The 20,812-nt window shown below is 43.2% G+C and overlaps 1 protein-coding gene across 7 annotated transcripts in view; it reads right to left on the bottom strand.

Moving 5' to 3' along the window:
- Raly (RALY heterogeneous nuclear ribonucleoprotein) overlaps positions 1-20,812 on the bottom strand; it is a 100,447-nt gene that overhangs the window by 44,267 nt on the left and 35,368 nt on the right. For 6 of the 7 annotated variants that reach the window (XM_074074578.1, XM_074074573.1, XM_074074576.1 and 3 more), the window contains exon 2: positions 14,675-14,753. The exons of the other annotated variant lie outside the window; for it this stretch is intronic. The gene's annotated coding sequence lies outside the window, so the exon portion shown is untranslated. The remainder of the gene's footprint in view (positions 1-14,674; positions 14,754-20,812) is intronic. 7 annotated transcript variants of the gene reach the window in all.

The following is a 20,812-nucleotide window of genomic DNA, read 5'->3' as shown; positions in this document are numbered from 1 at the left end:
CACAGGCCTAGGCAAGAACTGCAATAAGATCCTTCACTTCTCCACCCCATCTCGCTTCCAAACCATCTTGTCTGCTTTTCATACTGCAGGCATTCTTTACATTTTATAGAAAGGGGAGGAGGCAATTCACCACTTAAGTAGGGGATAGAAAGACCATCATACCTTTTTAAAGTATGTTCAAATCAATTGTTCTACAAAATACAGTTTAGGATTTGAATTTATAATCCTAATTTTTGTTAACAAAAAGCTGTAAAAGCAAGTTGGGCATGGTGGTACACATCTGTAATCCCAGCGACCAGAAGGCAGAGGCAAGAAGATTGGGAGTTCAAGGCCAGCCCTGGCAAAAGTTAGAGAGATCCTATCTCCAAAAAAAAAAAAAAGGACTGGGCCCTGGATTCAATCCCCATTTACCCCTGCCCACTCCCCCCACCTCGCCAAAAAAAGCTGTAAAACCAACTGGGCATGGGAGTACTGGGGAAGCTGAGGCAGCAGTCTGAGCTACATACCGTGGCACTACCTCCAAACAATGATAAAAAAGATCCAATGAATTAATGATGTGTTTTTGTCACCCATAAAATGTCACATACATACCAGTCATTACAAAGTTGATTGCCTATCAGCTCAGAGTTACAGAGGACAAGTGATTATTTATCACCTGTCAGGTGGTATATCAAAATCCAGAGAAAATGCTTAAGTAACACATAGTTCAACCCTGACTTCCTCTAGCAGAGGTAATTATTCCTTTGATTTATTATAGGGCTTATTAGTTCACCCCATTAAACTGACAGATCTGAGGGAGGGGAATACATACATCTTAAGGTTTTTGTACCCCAGTGTCCAGGATGGCACTCTTAAAAGATGCCAAATAATGTTACCAGAATGATTACTCATATTGATAGCAAGAATAATCTAGAATCTAGGACTCCTAATCCCAGGACCAGAGTTTTTTGTAACTATAGAGAAAGTGACCCAAACCTCATAGATTTGACCTGCCTTAACTTTTCATATTAGCAAGACTCAACTCTCCATTCCTAGTAGGGAGGGGTGGTCCTATTCCAGGGGGCTCAGTCTCAATATTCCTCATTGACTCTGTTATGCTAATCAGACTTGGTGACTTTGTAATTTCCCCTAATACTGGGTCAGGTAATTTTACTTCCCCCATGCTTATTTTGTTTATCAGAGTCTGGCACATAGAATGTGTCAAAAGTATCTGTTGAAGGTTGAATGAATGAAATACTGGGTCTACAAATCAAAAGTGAGCATGGGAGAAATATTCCTGGCCTGAAAGTCAGTTGGCCTGACTGATTCTATCTACCACTAATGTGTTTGATGATTTTAGCAAGCCCTAGTTCATATTTAGACCATCCATAAATGAGTTATCACTTATAAAGGTCTTTACAGTGCCAGCAGTACATGAGACATAGGTCATGCCCAGTCCTAGGGGTGAGGTGTTTCTCAAGTCAGCTATATATCCCATAGTAGAGGAGGCCTAACACCCACAGCCCCCATCAGCACCAGGCACATTGGACTCTGCAGTCAGCAGCCTCCCAGTCCATTGGCTTACTTAATTTCTCCTGATGAAGTGCCAAGAATAAATTGTAGGTGAGCAGCAGAGCATTTTAATGAGTCCAGAGATTAATGAATCTTTTCCTTCCTATGTCAATTGGAATTTCAAAGCCAGGATCCCCATGGACCAATTTACTGGGAACAGAGAGAAGTCTTTTGTTCATCAGCTGCTGCCTGAGGTACCTTCCCTGCCCCTGTATGTCTGTTAGATAGATAACAATCCTGCTTACTCAGGTATGATGCCTGGTAGGATCAGGCATGGCCTGGGAGGTTCCTTTTTTGCCCAACATTTCTGGGACCTGAATTTAAAGTAAGATTGAGGTGTGAGATTGGTCAGGGAAAACCATTCTAATTTTATTGCTATTTCTTAGAGATACTGGTCTTCAAAGAGCAGACAGCAACTGATCAACTTGCCATTCACCCAAGGAAGTTTCAGGTACTGTGTGACACTTATTTACCTAAAATATTTTGAATTGTCACAACAACCTCTGAGTCAGTCACTTGTCTGTTATTGTGACAAAATACCTGAGAAAGTCAACTAAGGGAGGAAAGATTTTATTTTGGCTCAGAGTTTTAGGTTTCAGTCCATGATCAACTGGCTCCATTGCTATGGGCCTGTGATGCAGCAGAACATCATAGTAGTGGGAGGTCATATTAGATGAGACTGCTCACCTCAAAGCAGTCAAGAAGCAGAGGGTGACAAGAAAGAGCCACAAGACAAAAACCCTTCAAAGGCACACCCCAGTGTCCTACTTCCTCCAACCAGGCCCCACCTCCTAATAACCCATTCAGTATGAATTCATCAATTGATTAACCCATTGATGAAATTAGTGTTCCCATGATCCAGTCACCTCTTAGTAACACCACTAACTGGAGACCATGCCTTCAATGTGAGCCTTTTATGGGAACATTTCATATTCAAAATGTAACAACTTTAAAAGTAGATAACAACAGCACTATTTTAGACAGGAAAACAGACTCTAAGAGAAAAAGTAAGAATCTAAAGAACAATTAGAAACTGGCAAGCAATGATTTGAACTTAGATTTGTTTGATTCCAAAGACTAGGTTCTTTCTATCAAACCACAGTAGTCTTATCCAGCTGCCAGAAGCTGATGTCCTGAATGGCAGAGATGGCTTGTAGGCAGCCAAAGCAATACTGAACCCTTGCCAACACACTGTCTTGTTCAGGTATAAGTGAACACTGTTCTTCATTTACCTGCTTTCTTTCATTAGAATGCAAACCACTGACAGAAAATTATGTTACTCAATATTCAATACTACTACATTTCAAACACTTGATACTGTACCTGGTTCACAGCAGACACTCAAATGCTCAGGGAATGAATAATAAATGCCTTCAAAAAGAAAAAATTCTTATAGTAGAATGAATTAAAAAGGGAGCAACAACTAGCCCAAGAGGCTAAGAAGGACCAGCTTTAGATTAAGGGAAAAGTGTTAGTATAGGATAACAGGAAAAAGAAAAAAAAAAATGATGTTTTTTTTTGGAGCCAGATTCTTCTGGGTTCTAAGCTTAGCTCTTCTAATCACTACTTACATTTCCCTAAGTCTCAGTAATTTGTAAAACAAGAATGTCACCACCTACCTCCCAAGTTGCTATAAACATAAAGAGTAAAACATTCACTATTCTGCCCATCCATATGAAGACACTATAAATAATTTAACATTCTGAAAACTGTAGTCTTTAAGAGGAACCTAAAGCCACCACAGACATCACTGAGCTCCACCCCTACCTTATTAAAACACTTAGATGTTTGTAGAGCTATTGCCCCTATGTTAAATACTCTCCAGTCTATTATTTTAATTTCTCTTTCTTATCCTTCTTTCATTCCTTCCATTACTGTCAGCTTTCAACTCTCATTAATATTGCTAATATATTAATAGCAGCTCCTCTCCCTTTTTTTATATGCTGTTTTTAATGATATGGGGGTTTAGAAACCAGATTGCTAAACTTGTTACAGTAACAAGTAAAAATAAGAATAAATTGGCATCATAGAAGGGCTTATGGATGACAATGTTATGCTTTTACTTGGACTCTGGAGAAGTGAGACTGTTAGATAAGTATATTACACACTTATTTACATGAAGCCATTCATATTTTAAAATAGTTAACAGTGAAACTTTTTCACAGGGTAGGAAAATTAAAAACAAGCTTGACACACAGGCCATGGAAAACAACAGAAATTATATAACTTTAGATAAGCAAAACAAAAAGAGGAAGCAGTTAAGAGCTTGAAGATTCAGAGTAGGAGGAAAATGTGGCACTCACTAATGTGAAGTCCAAAAGCACCAGGAGGCAACCAGATACCTCTGTGCCCTCTCAGACAGACAGAGGGAAGAACCAAATGCCCATAATTACATGGTGTGACAAGTGTAGCCTACACACTGACCAAGGGAAAGAGCAAATAGTGGGAAAATGAAAATGACCATGGCTTCTAATAAGATATGCAACTACAGCATAAGTATCTTTTCCCCTGAAGTTTGAGGGGGAACTAGACAGGAGGCAGGGCCGAAATAGGAATAGCTTTTTCTAAGACAACAGTATGGAACAAGGCAGCATCTCAGCAGAACTAGTCAGTGAGTGCGGACTCATGCTAGGATGGACTCTTGAAAACTGCTTTAACATCTATGCAGGCAGTAGCCTTGCAACGAGGGTGCATGAGTATACGTATACTTGAATTCGCAGCTGCCAATGCTACCTGGCTTTGTCATCTGCTCCCTGGAATCCTTTACCTTGTGGAAAGACTAAGTTGTGGGTAGGTCCTGCAGAAGGAGGAGGAAAAGGGCATGGCAGCATAAATTCCCTAAGGAAAACCCTCCCCTTTTATTTTTGGAAAGTAAGGTGGCAAATAAGCCAGAGACTGAGATGCTGCAGATACTTATAATGCTTTCTCCTCACTTTCTTGTTTTGCTCATGCTGCTTTAGAATTCACAAAACTTTCCAAATTACATTTCTCTACAACATCCCTGCAAAGTTGGCACACATACAATAAGACTTGTGGTAGGAGAGCACAATTTTGCAAATAGTGAAATGAAGATTGTCCAAAGACCATGTTCAGAGCTAAGATTTTTTTACCCCTGTTTTTTTCCAACTTCAACACAGCTGTTCAGGTGCTAGCCCAAGTGCTTATGGGATCCCTTCTATTACAGATGCTTTCTTCTTCTTCCAGTCACAGTTAATTCTGATGCTTAAAGGTTCTTTCTATCTTTCAATCTTTGATCTCTTCACTAGAAATACCACTGCTCAGAAAGAACCCCTAACATCTACCTTCCTTGTTGGGCCCTTTAAATAAATGAATCCCGAGAGGTCTATCTTCTTAAACTTTCTAACAAAAATTAGGAATCCAGGAAGATTGGCAATCCAAGGGAAAGCCTGCCTAGACAGGAAGAACAATGGTATTTAGACTGATCTGGATTCTGGTTCCCAGGCAGGAAGCCTGAACAAATTATTTTGGCTTCTCGAGCCTCTATTTCCTCATGTATAAAATGGAGTCTGGGGCTGGCAGAATGGCTCCATGGTAAAGCACATGCCTAACAAGCACGAGGTCCTGAATTCAAACCCCAGTACTGCTCTCTACCCTCACCAAAAAAAAAAAAAGGGAGTTTTGTCCTGCATGATATAAGTACAAAAACAGACACATAGACCAAAAAGAAGACCCACAAAGAAACAGCTACAGTGATCTGATTTTTGACACAGGTGCCAAAAATATACACTGGAGAAAAGACAGCCTCTTCAACTGATATTGGGAAAATTGGACATTCCCATGTAAAAGACTAAAACTAGATCCCTATCTCTCACCCTGTACAAGAGCTAATTCAAAATGGATCAAACATCTTAATGTACGATTTGAAACTTGCTGGGTGCTTGTGGCTCATGCCTGTAATCCTAGCTACTCAGGAGGCAGAGATCAGGAGGATCACGGTTCAAACACAGTCCCAGACAAATAGTTCTTGAGACCCTGTCTCAAAAAAACCATCACAAGAAAGGGCTGGCTAGCACTGTGAGGCCCTAAGTTCAAACCCCAGTGCCATTTAAAAAAAAAAAAAAAGATTTGAAACTACTATAGGAGAACACAGGGAAAAATCCTCCAAAATATATAGGCATAGGCAAGAACTTTCTGGGTTTAACTACCCTCTCCCCCGGTATTAGGGTTTGAACTCAGGGCCTCACACTTGCTAGGCAAGTGCTCTACCACTTGCACCACCACTTTGCCATCCAGAAAGGACTTTCTGAATAGAACTTCAACAGTTCAAGAAATAAGAGCAAGATTGATAAATGTGACTGCAACAAATTAAAAAGCCTCTGCATAAAGGAAACAATTATAAGAATGAAGAGAAAGCCTTCAGAATGGGAGAATATCTTCTCAAACTATTAATTGGATACAGGATTAACACCCAGAATATATAAAGAGCTCAAAAAATTAAACATCAAAAAATAATCCAATTAGCAAATGGGCAAATGAATTAAATAGATAGTTCTGAAAAGTAAATAGCCAATCAATACATGAAGAAATGTTCAACATCTTTAGCAATAAAGGAAATGCAAACCAAAACTACATTGAGATTCCATCTCACCTCAGTCAAATGTCTATCAACAAGGAAACAAACAAAAAATAAATGCTGGTGAGAACGAGTGTGGATGTAAATTAATATAGCTACTATGGAAATCAATATAAAGTTTCCTCAAAAACTAAAAACAGAACTACATACCACATGATCCAACTATACCATTCCTGGACATATATCCAAAGGGATGCAATTCAGCATAAAATGGAGACACCCTATTTATAGTAATACTATTCACAATAGCCAAACTGTGAAATTAGTCTAAGTGCTCATCAACCAATGAACAGTTAAAGAACATGTGATGAACATGTGATATATGTATACTTTATTATTCAGTCATAAAGAAGAAATTGTGTCATTTGCAGGAAAAGGGATGGGACTGGAGATCATCATGCTAAGTAATATAAACCAGATTCAGAAAGACAGATACATTTTCTCTCATATGCAGAATCTAGACCTTTCAAAAAATAAGAGACATGAATGTAAAAGGGGAATATTTTTGGTGGTTGGGGGAAACACAGTGTGAGGAGGAGGGAAGAAGAGGGTAGGGGGATGAATATGATCAAAGTACTTTACATGCTTGTGTGAAAACAGAATAATGAAATCCATTAAAATTGTTTAAGGGGAGGAAAGAAGCAGAAACAGAGTGGGTGAACTTGATCAAAGTACATTATATGGAAATAGCACAGTGAAACCTCTTTGTACAATAAGTATATGCTAATTTTAAAATGGAGGTTTTTGTCTAGATTCAATAATATCTAACAGTAAGGGGTTTTTTGGTTTTTTTGTAGTACTGGGCTTTGAACTCAGAGCCTCAACGCGTACTAGGCAAGCACTCGACCAGTTAAGTAAGCCACATCCCAGCCCTTTTTGCTTTAGTTTGTTTTTCATACAGGTCTCATACTTTTTGCCCAAGTCAGCCAAGGACTATAATCCACCTCCAGGTAGTTGGGATTACAGGTAAGCACTACCATACCCAGTCCACACTATGTTCTTACTGTGTTGATTTCTCTTCCCTTCTTACCACCTGTGATCTTCTCTCTTAGCTACCCTGACTTCCTCCTTCAAACAGCCCTACTCTATTGGACCTTCACCACCATTTATGATCACATTCTGCAGGACTGAGAATTTCCTGAAATTGATCAAGGGGCTTGCTAAGTCATGGAAGAGAATGAAGTCAGGAAAATCTGAGGGCTGTGAGATCATGTTAAAAGAGCTTGTAGGATAGATATAGGTGCCAGATCCTAAGATACTTCCCAGCAGAAAGCAGGTGGCAAAAGCAAGAAAGTAAGCTTCCTTTGCATAATTCATGACACATAATTCCAGACATTCTCATGGCAAAGTGATATGCACCCTTCTCCAAAACCAGGAGGTAACCTATGCCAATCTCTTAAAGACTTAGAGCAGGAGAATCATCACCATAAGTTATCTATACTGAGAATAAAAGGAGTTCCCAAACTAACTACCCTGTATCTTAGCCCAAATTTACCTGGCGTTTGCCCAGGTACCCTCACTCAATGTTGTGCCCAGATCGTGAGACCCCCAAAGACCACTCAGGAGTCCGAAGTTGTATGTAAAAATAAGGAGCCTTTATTCAGAGTTAAGCTCTGGCTCTCCGACCTCACTGACGCAGCGGATCTGTGCCGACAGCCCCATACTGCAATTAGGCAGGGCTTTTATTGAGGGGTAAGCAAGGGTTGGGGCTTTTCAACTTGGCAGTTACGCGATTGGGTGTTATTTGGGTAATGTAGTCTTGGCATATCGGGATTGGTTGGCCCTAGCTGCATCCGGGCTGTAAGGAATGCAGCTAGGCCCATTCCTTATTTGGGGCTGTATTAGTCGTTTTAAACAAAGGGACTGTCTTGTTCGTTTTTGATTGGCTCAGGACGGGGATGGTGCTTTCCAGTGGAAATCTGTGGTTTTTCCAGCAACTCAGGGTCAGGCTTAGGTTAGCTCTAAGATGGAGCCTAGTTTTGAAATGGAGTTACCTCTGTCATTTTAGCTGGGGTCCAATATTTCCCCCTCTTCTAGTGGATTCTTCAGGCTCAATCATGGGTCTGAGGTGGCAGTATGGGACAAGAGGTATAGAGGCTGATACTGGGATCTCAGCACCATGAGTTGGACCGTATTTATCCGTTCTCTGACGAAGGCCATCAGGTGGTTGATAATGTACAGCCCTATAGTCAGCATTAATAGGAGGAGTATTATAGGTCCAGCCAAGGCCGAGAGTAGGGTGGTGAGCCATGGAGACCAATTGAACAGTTGTTCATACCATCCCAAATCCTTATGCTCTCTGTCTTTGATTCTCTTTCTGAGTAGAGCCATAGAGTCCCTGATAACACCTGAGTGGTTAACATAGAAACAACATTCTTCTCCTAGGGCTGCATATAGGCCTCCTTGTTGCATGAAGAGGAGGTCTAGGCCTCTCCTATTTTGTAGAGTAACCTCTGCTAGAGAGTTTAGAGACTCCTCTAATTTAGTGATTGATTGTTCTAAATTTTTGAGATCAGAATCAATGGCCATCTGGAGAGCTCTATAATTTTTATCCTGTAAAATCAAAGCCAAAGTGCTGACCCCAGTTGCCCCAGCTATTCCTAAGCCAACCAGTGAGGACAGCAAGATTGCTGCTGCCCCTATGGCTCTCTTAGTTCTGGGGGAAGGAATGGGTGAAAAGGCCAGCTCCATCTGAGTTTCTTTATAATAAGTTATCTTGGGGAACAACTGCACCCTATCACAGTAGCTGTTTCCTGTGTTGAGGAACGTCCCATGGATACAGGGGGTCAATCCAGTGGAGCAGGCCCACCATCTGGAGGTGGCAGAGTAGTAGGTGTCATTTGAAATAGTAATTGTTCGGTTACATAGCCCTGTAGGGGGCTGGACATTGGGAGATAGGGCACAAGTCCCTGTTCCCATCACTTGTTGGAGAGAGAGTTTACTTGTTTGTCCCCAAGAGCATTGGGAATAGTCGACTTGAGAGTGTTTCCTATTATAGCTATCCCTATATAAAATGGGGCTGAGCGTTTAAGCAGAGCCAACATTCTTTAGTCAGGTTGGGCCGGGAGGTGTTGAGCACTTCAAAGGTTTTGGTCATCAATTCCCAGATGTGGTGCTGGGAGAAAGGAAAACCCTTGATTGTGGGGTATAGAGTCGGGGTAACAGGCATGAGTGGGGTATGTCGTGTCTGAGAAGCTGTAGCTGTGGGTTTAGGTTTCACCGGGGGAACTAGAACAGGATTTGGGCCAATGGCTATAGGCCCTGGGGAATCAGGAATTTTCTTCTATAAGGTGATGGTAAATAACCCTCCTGGGTAACCAATGGTATAGAGTCTTAGCCCCCAAGTTTTTCCTGTTTTCCAGGTTGTATCCTGCTTACCCTTGTTGGTAAATACTATCTTGATAGGGGCCAGGCCATGGGCCTTGGGTGTGTTATCTAAGACAACATTAATGAGATCCCCCTTTATCAGAGGTGGCCAGTAAATGTCTCCTGTACTCACACAACTCCAGTAATAACAAAAATAATCATTAGCTCCCCCACATTGTTTTTCCCTGCTCTTATCAGCCCTCTTTCCAGGACAAACATAAAAGTAATTATGGTGTAGGTCCTGATAACTGTAACCAGGGAGCAAGTCATGTAGGTCAAAACTCAATTCCAGGAACCAAGTATTGGGGGGGGCTATGTGGGAGGTCTGGGCCAAGAGTTCTCTCGTTGATCAGCCAAGTGAGACAGAAGGGTTGAGGAGGAATAGCATGGGTTGTACATACAGTTGATGTGAGCATTAGGACAACTATCATAAATGACGCAGCTTTAGCTTGTGAGGATTGTCCGTATCTTTGTCGATCTTCCATTGTGGAGGGTAGCCCTCCGGTTGAGCATGGGGGTCCGCAAGCCGGATGTGGGTGTGATGAATCCAGGTGGAGATCCCAACTTTGACAGTCGTCAGTATGGTTGGGAGTATTATGTATGGTCCCTTCCAGCGCAGTTCAAGGTTCTTTTGTGGTGTCTGCGCACGTAGACCCAATCTCCCGGTTGATAGTTGTGTGGGGTAGGAGGAGGAGCAGTCTCGTATATGGCCTTCAGACAGGGCCATACATCCTTGTGAGCATGAGCTACTGCTTCAAGAGAATCAAGCAATTGACGGTTATCAAACTCAGCAATCAATTCAGCTTTTAGATTGGATAAGATGGGAGGAGGCCTCCCAAACATGATTTCATAAGCAGTTATACCAAACTGAAAGGGTGAATTTCGCACCCAGTATAGGGCAAAGGGGAGGAGAGCCACCCAGTCCCCGCCAGTCTCCATGGTTAGTTTGGTAAGGGTCTCTTTTAGAGTTCTATTCATTCTTTCGACCTGTCCGGAACTCTGGGGTCTATATGCACAGTGTAATTTCCATTTTGCCCCCAATGCCCTGGCTAACTCTTGAGTTACCTGGGAAGCAAAGGCCAGTCCATTGTCAGCGCTCAGGAGTGTTGGCATACCATACCTTGGCAGAATGTCTTCCAGCAGCTTTTTGATGACCGTCTGTGCAGTCTCATGTTTGGTGGGGAATGCCTCAGTCCATCCTGAAAAAGTATCTACCAAAACTAGAAGATATTTATAGCCATATTTGCCAGGTTTCATCTCTGTAAAGTCCATTTCCCAATGGGCTCCTGGTTTGGAGCCCCTTAGTCGAGTCCCTTGTCCTTTGGGAAAGCTTTCTGCGTTGGTTAGCCTACAGCTAAGGCACTTGGTAACAATTGAGTCAATGAGTGGCCTGAGGTTAAGAACCTTTAGGCGGGCATTTCTCAGGAGGTCTTCTATCTTTCGGGTCCCCAGGTGGGTGGTCCAGTGGATGTGGTGGAGGAGGTCTTTAGCTAAATCACTAGGTAGAATTATTTCGCAGTCTCCTGTGTACTACCAGTTATCAACCCTTTTGGTCATAGGGAACCTATGTATTAACCTTAAATCTTCTTGAGAATAGTGGGGCTGATCTGACAGCGTAGGCAGCCCTGGGTCTGGTAGCTGGGTGGCCAGGATCGTAGTGGCTTCTAAGGCCGCCTCTCTGGCTGCTAGGTCTGCCCTCCGATTGCCTCGGGCTATGGGCGTTTCTGCCTTTTGATGCCCAGGGCAATGAATGATGGCTAATTTCTTTGGCAACCACAATGCAGCCAGTAGGTTCAAGATCTCCTGTTTATTTTTGATGGTTTTCCCTTCTGCCATGAGTAACCCTCTCTTGGTATATGGCCCCATGAACATGTGCCATGGCAAAAGCATAGCGTCTATCGGTGTACACGTTGAGCTTCTTGTCCCTGCCTAGCTCTAAGGCCTTACTTAGGGCTATTAATTCTGCCTTTTGGGTGGATGTCCCTGCAGTGAGAGCGGCCACCCAAATTATCTCGGACTCTGTCACCACCGCCGCCCCTGCGTATCTTCGTCCATCCCATATGAAGCTTCTGCCATCTGTGAACCAGGTAATCTCAGCATCTGGGAGTGGCTGATCAGTCAAGTCTTTCCTGAGCCCATGGACTTGGCTTAGGATCCCCGCAGTCATGTAAGGGAGCTTCCAGGTCCAGGTCGGGCAGCAGGGTGGCTGGATTGAGGGCCGTACTTGGGAGGAAGCAGACACATGGGGGATTGAGGAGCAAGCTTTGGTAATGAGTCATTTGAGAATTGCTCATCCATCTGTCGGGCGGCTGTTTTAGGACTCCCTCGATAGCATGAGGGGTGGTGACAAATAATTCCTGTCCCAAGGTCAGTTTATCTGCATCCTTGACTAATAGCGCAGTTGCTGCAATGACTCGCGGGCAAGGTGGCCACCCAGTGGCCACAGGATCCAGTTTCTTTGAGAGGTAGGCCACTGGTCTATTCCAGGGCCCCAAAGTTTGAGTTAGTACTCCCTTAACTATGCCCTGTTTTTCATCCACAAAAAGGTGGAACGGCTTAGTGATACCAGGAAGTCCCAGAGCGGGGGCTGACAGCAGGGCCTGTTTTATTTTGATAAAGGCCTCCTCCTGGTCTTCGGCCCAAGTGAAAGGCTCATTTTCTCTAGTGGTTTCATATACAGGCTGGGCCAGCTCCGTAAAGTTGGGTATCCAGAGGCGGCAGAAGCCAGCTGACCCCAGGAACTCTCGGACTGCCCTTCTAGTAGTAGAGGTGGGTATTTTAAGCAGTCTCTTTTCTAGCCTCCGTGAGCCATCTCTATCCATCTTTGAGAATACAGCCCAAGTAGATTACCTCCTTCTTACATATCTGGACTTTTTTTGCAGAGACCCGATAGCCGAGGTCTCCCAGAGTGGTCAACAAGTCCTCCGTCCCGTTGACATTCTGAGAGGCTATCTGCCACTATCAGGACGTCATCAACATATTGTAACAAAGTGAGCTGGGGGTGTCCCACCCGGTACTCAGGTCTTCGTGGAGGGCCTCATCAAAGATGGTAGGGGAGTTCTTGAACCCCTGGGGCAGCCTAGTCCAGGTGAGTTGACCACTGAATCCCCCTTCTTGGTCCTGCCACTAGAAAACAAAGAACGGCTGGCTTGGTACCACTAAGGGAAAGCTGAAGAAAGCATCTTTCAGGTCTAAGACCACATACCAAGCTCTGGAGGGGGGCAAAGAGCTCAGGAGCATATAAGGGTTAGGCACTGTGGGGTGTATGTCCATGACCCGTTTGTTGACCTCCCTCAGGTCTTGAACTGGTCGGTAATCATTGGAGTTGGGCTTCTTTACCGGTAGCAAGGGTGTGTTCCATGCGGAACAGCAAGGCACCAGAACACCTTGCTCTCGGAGGCGCCGGATGTGAGGGGTGATTCCCTTTTGGGCCTCAAGGGGCATGCATCGGGTACTGTTTGACCCTAGCCGGTGAAACTCCAGGTTTCAATTCAATCCATCCGGGAGCACGATGGGCTGCAAGTCCCATGCTTCCGGTCTCGGCCCACACAGCTGGGTACCTCCGCAACCAGTCAGACATTTCTGCCCCCAACGAGGGGGTAGGCCCTTGATGTAATCTGTATTCATCCTCCAAGTAGAGGGTCAACACATGAACGGGTTGCCCCTCTCGATCAGTCACTTGAGTCCCTTCCGGGTCAAAGTGAATGTGGGCTCCTATCTTAGTAAGCAAGTCTCTCCCCAGGAGAGGGTAGGGACAGTCTGGTATGACCATAAACGAGTGGGATACCCGGCCCGTGCCCAATTCCACCGTTCTTTGGGTAGTCCATGGATATTGGTTCATACCAGTTGCTCCCTGTACCCAAGATTTTTTCTGTGATAGTTTCCCTTGTGGCCATGTCAGGACCGAGTGTTGTGCACCCATGTCCACAAGGAAGTTCACAATTGTCCCCTCCACTTTAAGAGTTACCCTAGGTTCGGGGAGGGGATCTGAATCCCATCCCTGCTAGTCATCCAGTTCCTCCAATTCTAGGACTTGAGTTTGGCCTCGGCCATCATCCCGCTTTGGCCCTGTAAATGGTGGGGAGGTCCAAAGTGCTCTCCAGTGGCCATCCAACACTGAAAGTCGGCCATTCATTCCTGCAAAAGATAGAGAGTCTGCCCTTTTTAATTTCTAGCCCCTGCTCTCTTGCTCAGGCTCTAACGTCCAGAAAACGGTCCAGACACAAACTAAGAGTTGTCACCTTTGTCTGTCCCATCTCTAAAGTCATATAAGTCACACACACAACAATAAACACTAAGACCACGCACACAGAGACAATGGTACTTCCTGGCACCTTAAGACAAAAACGAAAGTGGGATGATGGCCTCTCACCGCTCCGTGGGCACAACCCGCTTCGACCCTTTAACTCAACCAAAGGGATCCAATCCCTGTCCTGTGGGCTCGGGACATCTCCCGTGTCCCACAGCCTGGAGTCTTCCAGCGCGCCCACCTAGACCACTTGCAGGCAATTTCAGAAGGGCCCAACACCAAGAACAGACAATTCACAAAGACAGAACACTTACCGGCCAGCCTCAGGCTCCACGAATCGGGGGTCCTGGGGGCCTTGGGGGTCCCGGACGAGCCCCCAAATGTTGTGCCCAGATTGTGAGACCCCACAAAGACCACTCAGGAGTCCGAAGTCGTATGTAAAAACAAGGAGCCTTTATTCAGGCTTAAGCTCAGGCTCTCTGACCTCACCGACACAGCGGATCTGTGCCGACAGCCCCGAACCACAATTAGGCAGGGCTTTTATTGAGGGGTAAGCAAGGGACCGGACTTTTCAACTTGGCAGTTACACAATTGGGTGTTATTTGGGTAATGTAGTCTTGGCATATCAGGATTGGTTGGCCCTAGCTGCTGTAAGGAATGCGGCCAGGCCTATTCCTTATTTGGGGCTGTAAGGAATGCTGCCAGGCCCATTCCTTATTTGGGGCTGTATTAGTCGTTTTGAACAAAGGGACTGTCTTGTTTGTTTTTGATTGGCTCAGGACAGGGATGGTGCATTCCAGTGGAAATCTGTGGTTTTTCCAGCAACTCAGGGTCAGGCTTAGGTTAGCTCTAAGATGGAGCCTAGTTTTGAAATGGAGTTACTTCTGTCATTTTAGCTGGGGTCCAATACTCACCAGTACCAAGGTTGAGTTTTTCCAGTTATTTCCTGCTTCTTGTTACAGCAGCTGCTGCCTCTGGGACACCAGAGCTCACCTATAACAGAGAGGGGTCCATTAGGGGCGTTGCCCAGAACAAACATGAATTTAGGACAGTATGGGCATTTGAAGATCCTCCTTCAAAGATTCTGCATCCTCTGAAAGACAGGTTCATTATTAAATATATCATTTCAGACCATGCTAAGGGACTACAAAGAAAAATTTAAAGCAGGATAACATTAAGAAAGAAAGGGCAAGGGTAAGAGTGGAATCTATTTCAGATAAAATGGTCAGAGAGAGTCTTTCTGTCTGAACGACATCAGACAGAAACTTGAATAGAAGTGAGGGGGCAAAACATGCAAACTCTGAAGGAAGACTATTTCCCAAGAGGGCAAACAGCAAATGGGAGAGGCCCTGCAGCATTAATAGTAGGGTGAGAAGAAGCTCAGTGTGACCACAGTTCAAACTTATAAACATTCTGCAACTGAATTCAGGTTTCTCAACTCATCCTCCTTCCCTTCTGTGGGGTAAGGATGGTGAAGAACAGAGCAACTCCTTTACATTTGCAGGAATTTGGGGTAGAGGTTATTCTGGTGTAAAAAGGGTTGCACATGCCAGGCATTGTTGTAAACCTTTTTGTACTAACTCAAATATCTTTGCAACAATCTCATACTGTCAGTATTTTATCAATGGGGAAAGTGAGGCACAGAACAGTTAAATAAATTTGTCCAATAGATGGTGGAGCTGTGACTTGAGCCCCAGAACTTCAACTCCAGGACTTGCTTCTAAATTACGCATTATACTAGTTCTCAAAAACAGAACAAATAAGACAGAAAATATGTTTAGTTCTAGCTAATATGGCTCAGCTTTTTACACCAAGCCATTTACAGGCAAGTATGACATCCTTTACACTTATTTGCAGGCTCTAGAGTCTTTCAGTCAGGTGGTCCCTGGCTCTACATTCAAATGATTCTTGAGGGCTCCATGTCTGGCATAAAAATCAAGCACAAGAACCTGAAAACATATCTGTAGTCCTGGGGACTAAGACAGAGTCACTGGAGGTAGATGATAAGAGGATTGAACTATCAACACCTCCAATTCCACAAGCAACAAAATGAAATCATCTTTTATTTCCCAGCTTCTGTGGTCCAGTGAAGGGTACAACCATTCTCCCAGATTCTTTGGGCTCCAAATGTATGTGCTTTCAACCCCGCATTTCCTTCTTCCCCACAGCCACAATTGCCAAGTAAGTACTTGTGTTTTGTTTTTGTTTTCCTCTAATAGCTACACTCAAATGGTTCTTCTTGATTTCCCATTGTGTTTTAACCCCTACCCCACCCCCAAGGATCCCATTGTCAGGGCTGGGGGTGATACAGTACTTGCCGAGCATATGTGAGGCCCTGGGTTCAATCCCCAGCCCTGAAAACGGAGAAAGGAAGGGAAAAGAAAGAAGGGGAGGAAAGGAAACAGAGAGGAGGGGAGGGAGAGAGGGATTGCATTATCTCTTGTCAGCACTGCTGGAATATTTCTTTAATTTATTGGAATTACTAATACACACACTGTTATAGTAATCTCCCTCAGCCATCCTGCTCCAGTCTATTGTACTCACATCACCAGATTAATGGTTTTAATACCTCTCCTATTCAAAAGAATGACATGGCTCCCATGTTCACCCCTCACCCCTGCTCTCTTAGGTACGCCATGATCTGCCTAATGTCTACTGGGCTATCCAGTGCCCAAACATAGTCCATTCTGTTATCTCACTGGGGTGCCTCCTTCATTTGAACATATTCAAATCCTTCTTAATCTTCAAGGTCTTGAGACTGTATGAAGTTATCCTGCACTTTTTCTTGCCACTCTCCCAGCTTGTTTACTTTTTTCTTTTGGGGGGAGGCTTTTGTTGTTCTTGTTTAGTGGTACTAGGGAATGAATCCAGGCTCCCAGCTTGTAAGGCAAGTGCTCTACCACTTGAGCTACAACTCCCCCCTACACACACCAGCTATGTACTTGAAACATCTCTGGCTTGTATCTAGCTATATTTAGCTCTGGCCTAACCAAAAGCTAAGGCCTCAACAATGTACTTCCCCCTCTTCCTTATAGATTCCTACTGCTTCCAGAATATGGAGAACTAACCAGTTTTCTATTGTGAGGGAGGCTAGAAGTAGGGACAGTTCAGGACTCATATGTAGGTTGCCCAGGGATGGCCCAGACCCCTCTCACCTGGCCGGGAACCACCCATGTCTCTCCCCAATCGCTGATTACTAGATGGGAATCACCTGATTCTGCCCTGCCCATGGGTTAGTGTAGGTTTTAAAAGCACTCTCTCTTGGACTGCAGACTCCACCTGCCCCAACATTACATGCTCCCACTTATTTTCCCTCCCTAACTTTTAATAAACTCCCTTTACACCCACGTGTCCCTTCATGGATTCTTCCTGGTGGGACACTGCTGCAGTGTAGCTGCAGTGTGCATGGCCCCAGTGGCAGGAAGGAGCTGCACACCCCAACACCCAGCTCTATAGGTGCCACTCTTGCCAGCATCCCAAATGGCAACACTTCTGGCGGCCACAGTCCTGCACTTGGCCAGACCACTTTTTCCTATCTGTAGCCTTCTTGCACTTCCTTCTCTGACCCTATTCCCTTGCCTGCCTACCTGCTGTGCCTGTTTGCCCTGGGCACCTGGACCCAACTCTTGCCCATGCTCTCCTTGTCCTCATGGCCTTCAGGAATCAAGAAAGTGCTAACCCCGAGGTCACATTTCCCTGTCCAGGGACACATGCCCCTTCAATAACGGAATTAATGGGAACAGATTCAGCCAAATTGTAAAGATAGTTTCTAAGTTTCCCTTCTTTAGAAAAGCTGACAAGGGCTGACAGCAGGACTCTAGTGATAGGGCACCAGCCTAGCAGGTGTAAAGGCATGAGTTCAAATCCCACCTTAGTTTGCTTCGATTATTTGGTCTTTTCATTAAGATGACTAACTCATATGGACACCTCTCTCAGGGGGAAATGTCTTTTATTCCTCTAACAGATTGCTAGTGTAAGCCTATATATTGCATGTAACATGTCTTTGTATTCCATCTGAGAGACACTTTACAGAAACCATGTGGTCACAGGAAATGCTACCACCATGATGAAGCTACCACATATCCAGAACCATCTTGCCACTCCCTAGGACTAGGAAACTCATGGATGATGCCATCTTGCCATACTCTAGAAAAATTTTAACTTGTGGTTAAAATTCTCTAAATTAATATAGTTTTTATGCCAGTTATTTTTACTACATTAACCTGTTAAGGACTGGACAAAGTATTACTAAAAATAATGACAAAAAATGATTGAAGACTGCACTCTAATGTGATTGTTTTGTGTGTTATTGAGTGTGTTTTCTGTATATGTCTTTGTCTCCTACCAATTGTGGTCACTTAATTTTTACTTTTTTTGAGCTCATATGTGTGCTTTGATATTCTTTGGCACACAAAGGTCAAAACATCTGGGTGTGTATGTTTAGATGTCTTTAGGATGGCTCTTAAGCTACTTTTTAACATGCACAACTGTCTCAAAAGTTATCAAAGTTCTAATCACAACCAGACTTAACTATCTTCTGTCTTAAGCCTAAAAGAAAATTTATGGACAATAATCTGTTTCATTCTATTGTGAGTGTAATTTACATTTGACTCTTATAATTAGATTTATTAACCCATGTGTTCTTGTAGATTGCTGTTATAAATTTAATTTTCTTAAGTCTTTTATCCTTTAGGATGTAAGGTTGCTAAGAGCTTTATTAACAGTGTTATCAAAATTTGGGTTTTTACAAAGGTTAAGATAAATTAAGGTTTTAAAGCTTATAAGTTTAAAATGGGTTTCTATTTTATCAAAATATTTTTTACCAAAATAACTGTCGGGGACTTTTGCTACAGGCTGATACAAAATTTTATCACCAGGTGTCGGTGGTTCATGCGTGTAATCCTAGCTACTCAGGAGGATTGTGTTTCAAAGCCAGCCTGTGCAAATAGTCCACGAGACCCTACCTCAATAAAACCCATCACAAAAAAAAGGGGGGGAGGGGCTGGTGAAGTGGCTCAAGGTGTGTGCCCTGAGTTCAAGCCCCAGTACCACAAAAAAAAAAAAAAAAAAAAAAGAATTACCACAATCAAACAGAAGTTCATCTTACAGATGAATGATAAACTCTTAAGTTTTTATTGGGTAATTAATCCTAAAAAACTAAATTATGTGTGCCATCTATTTCTGTATACATTAATCTTGTTGGTTTATTATTATCTTTTTTTTTTTTTTTAAATATACTTGTTCCCCCATTCTTCTCTTACAAGCAAAGCCACAGGTCTTAGGGAAAGCTGACCACAGACGGGGTTTGTATCAGCCAAACTTACCTTGGTGCAAATTTGGATTTGATAGTGAATTCTGTACTGGTTACAAAAGTTCATACTAAGATGTTTCTTTTCAATACTCAACAAATTGTCTTCCTTTACAGTGTTATCTTTTCATTTGACATACTGTTTTTGCTATCAGCCTCTTTACCCAATGTATGTTTTAATAGTTAGGGTAACATTCAGGATCAGCATCCTGAATTTAAGGAACCCTCATGCAGGGGTGGAGAGATGGGCCCTTAAGAGAACAGATGACTCGAAGTCTGGGTACCCTGCCTCTTACTCACTCCAAAGACATCCAACGACCAGGTCAAATGGACCTACGTTGGAGGCTTCCTTGATACAAGGGGAACACCTCACAGATCTCAGCAGTTCTCACTCTCTCCCAAAGGGCAAAGACTCTACTTTCCTTTCCCTCCCTCCCTTCATCAGCCAGCATAGAAGAAACTGACACATTCACCACTTGACTGTGTCCTTAAATACTATGAGGGCTTTGATCCTGCTAACCAAAAAAAGTTGACTAGTTCTCTTCATAGCACATTTAAAATTATTTACTACTCTTTGCATCCTGCCTAAATTAGTCTCTTGCCTGACACAAAAACCCTAAGGCATTTTTCTGGTAACAGTGAGGAAACTAAGCTTACACTAAGTAAAAATTCTTTTAAATGGTTCTAATACTGCTAGTGCCTTGTACGTGTATCTAAATGTTATAAATTATTTGTAGAGTTAAAAGTGTATACATGCAAACAGCCATAGTTCTTTTATCTAAGGTACATTCTATCTAATAAAATCTTTGACATTTCTGCTTATGACAAATGCTAAAAGTTCTGTCATTTGGGCCTGACATCTGTTTATCAGATAAACACTGTTTTATATACATAATGATATACAATTAAACATTAAAACAGGGGCTATTTGAAATTACTGACACTGCCCTTCCCTAACCATTGGAAAATTTAAGGGTTTTGTCCACCAATTTGTTACTTTACCTAACCAAAATTTCAAGGTTTAAACTGTGATTAACCATGATTACTTTAAATTTTGTTATTACAGTTCTGATCCTTCTAAAGCACTTACAGGCAAGCTCATGAAAAAAAATGACTCTGACAACTGCTTATCTGTCAACCAGAATAGACATTCTTAAGTACTGGGGTCATTTTGTATTTTCCATGTAAAAACATTGCAACTATTGTCTGCTGATACGTTACAGCAATTTAAAGGTGTTAGTACATCCCCTATGGAACAGGCAATTAGGTTTAATTGAGCCCACCCTAAGAGCCGTATTTTAAATGAGTCTCTTTGTTACTTAATTTGGCCAAAAAAGGTTGCATCGGCACTGACTTCCCCTCCTCCATGGGACAAAATCTGACTTCTGCTGGACTTTGTGGGAGAAGCGGCTCTGGCTCTAGTGGATAAAACTGACCAACTGGCAAAATGTTCAGAGATAACTGTTCAGAGAAACAATTTAAGAGGATACAACCCCTGAGCAGTCAGCATCCCCCAACTTCTTAGAGGACCAAGTGGCATTCAGCCATGTGAGACAGTTCAAAGAGACTACACAAATCAGAGGACTTCTCCAGATCTAGATGGAGTCAATTATGCCAGACCTCTAAAATTAACCAAAGCCAAGAGATTTTAAAAAGGGGCTTTTATGCATATGCTCTAATATTTAAGCCTTCCAAGCCTCTGACAAAAGATAAACTTGTGTCTTTCTCCAAGGCCTTCTGTTTG

Source organism: Castor canadensis, chromosome 5, assembly GCF_047511655.1.
Source record: "Castor canadensis chromosome 5, mCasCan1.hap1v2, whole genome shotgun sequence".
In the NCBI taxonomy this organism is placed as follows: domain Eukaryota; kingdom Metazoa; phylum Chordata; class Mammalia; order Rodentia; family Castoridae; genus Castor; species Castor canadensis.
Note: the sequence above shows the minus strand (reverse complement) of the source record. Positions and strands in the feature narration are given on the sequence as shown.